Source organism: Sciurus carolinensis, chromosome 17 (genome assembly GCF_902686445.1).
Source record: "Sciurus carolinensis chromosome 17, mSciCar1.2, whole genome shotgun sequence".
NCBI lineage: Eukaryota > Metazoa > Chordata > Mammalia > Rodentia > Sciuridae > Sciurus > Sciurus carolinensis.
The window spans coordinates 17,826,583-17,828,961 of record NC_062229.1 but is presented as its reverse complement, the minus strand read 5'-3'; the positions used below and the strand labels follow the sequence as shown (position 1 = coordinate 17,828,961).

Here is a 2,379-nt window from a genome sequence, read left to right as displayed (position 1 = left end):
CTCATAAATATGTAAAATAGTGTGTCAATCAAAAATTAAATGGATTATTCTTGTAAACTGCAATGAACAGATTTTTGTTTTGGATTTTTTTTTTAAATTGGTGCTGATGATCCAACCAAGGGCCTCACACTTGCTGGGCAAGTGCTCTACCACTGAGCCCCAGCCCCAGCCTGTGACAAGTCCTTAAAAGCACTAGGATGATAAATTCTACATTATCAAGAAGAGGAGTCAATGTCATGATGTTCAAAGGAATGATAGAAGCAAAAGAGAAAAATCGACCTCACATTTATCTGGACTACTCATCTGGACACTGTCAGTTATCAAATCTACTTTTCTTCCCTGGGCATGGTAAAACTCATGACTATCTTTACAGTAAAATGAAAGAACTATCACTCAATAAAATATGCCATGGAAGAAGTAATTATTCTTAAAAAATCCTTGATGGTCTGTGACATAAGTGGTAATTTCCAAACATTTCTATTTCAATATTTGGAATAACTGTGGAAAATCAGACAACCACGAAACTAAAACCTGGTGGATATCAGAGCACAAAGCTTAATAAAGAAGTCTGGAAGTTCAGACAGGTGGACATCAAGGGATGAAAACTACAGGAAGCAAATAGAAGGAGATCCACCATCCACTATCTCATCAAAGAACCTCAACACAGGCTCTGGGGCTCTGCAGCCTGTAGTCACTGGCATGTGTTTCTGCAGCCCCAGACAATGAATCCTTTAGGTTTTTCCTCTAAAGAGACTTTTCAGGGCTCTCTTTACATCTTTATTCCTCAGACTGAAGATGAAGGGGTTCAGCATGGGGGTGACCACAGTGTATATCACTGAGGCTGTTGAAGTGGACTGTGAGCTGTGGGTTGCCACAGAACTAAGGTACACACCTAGGCCTGTGCAGTAAAATAAGGAGACCACGGAGAGGTGAGACACACAGGTGGAGAAGGCTTTGTACTTTCCCTGAGCTGATGAGATTGCACGGATGGAGGACACTATCTTGGAGTAGGAGTAAAGGATGCCAGCAAGGGGACAAGTAACCAAGAGCACAAGTGCAAAATACACTACCAGGTCATTAAGGAAGGTGTCAGAACAGGCAAGTTGAACCACCTGGTTGAGTTCACAGAAAAAGTGGGGAATTTCTAAGTGTGTGCAGAAGGACAGTCGCAAGACCATTAAGCTTTGTATCAGGGCATGCAGGACACTCATGATCCAGCACACCAGAACCAGCAAACCACAGAGCTGGGGAGTCATGATGGCAGTGTAGTGCAGGGGGTGACATATGGCCACATATCTGTCGTAGGCCATGACAGTCAGGAGGAAGTTGTCCAACTCTAAAAAAAACAAAAAAAAGTACATTTGGGTGATGCAGCCTGCATAGGTGATGGCCTTGCTCTGTGTCTGGATGTTCACCAGCATCTTTGGGAGGTGGTGGAGGTGAAGCAGATGTCCACATAGGACAGGTTGGAGAGGAAGAAGTACATGGGTGTGTGCAGGTGGGAGTCTGAGATGGTAGCCAGGATGATGAGCAGGTTCCCCAGCACAGTTACCAGGTACATGGAGAGGAAAAGCCCAAAGATGAGAGGCTGCAGTTCTGGGTCCTCTGAAAATCCCAGAAGGAGGAATTATGAAACTTCAGTATTGTTTCCTGGTTCCATGTGGTGGATGTGACTACTGGAAAGAGAAAACTGTTACAACATTTCACACATATGGACACTACTGATATGGTTGAAGTGTTACAATTTATATTTTCCAGTAAATAATTAACTTCTGTGATATCATGGGTCTGGTCATCCTGGGGCATCCCTATTGCCAATATTGAGGAGGAATCCCTGTCTCTCTAAGCCTTTCCCCAAGAGTTTATGCATTTTACTGTTTTAAGGAGAAATTTCTTCTTACCATGGAAGAGCACATGTGCGTTGCTGGCCTCATTCCAGGCACTGTCCAGGCCTCAAAAACCAAAGCTCCTATATCCCAATGATGGGCAAAGAAAACGTACACAAGGGCAAATCACAGGTCTAGTATATTTTTGTGAAAATGATGTATCACATGTATTGGCATATGTGCCAACTCACTGAATAATACATCAAATCAATCAAATATGTGTGGTCCTTCGAATATTACTCGTAACTTAATAAACCTGCTTTAAAACAAAATAATCATGTAGTATGCCTGATGATGAAGCACTTATGATAAAAACAAAAGCAATTATAATGCAGACAGCAGGTAAGCAGTTGTATTTAAGTGTGTGTGAGTGTGTGTGAGTGTGTGTGTGTGTGTGTGTGTGTGTGTTGCTGGGGATTTCACCCAGGGCCTTGTATATGCTAAGCAGGTGCTCTAGCGCTCTCGCACTGACTCACACCCCCAGCTCCAGGAC

General features: G+C 43.0%; 1 pseudogene; it reads right to left on the bottom strand.

Annotated features, from left to right (window-relative positions):
* Positions 1-731: 731 nt before the first annotated feature.
* On the bottom strand, positions 732-1,561 carry LOC124968152 (olfactory receptor 7A10-like; annotated as a pseudogene).
* Positions 1,562-2,379: the final 818 nt, after the last annotated feature.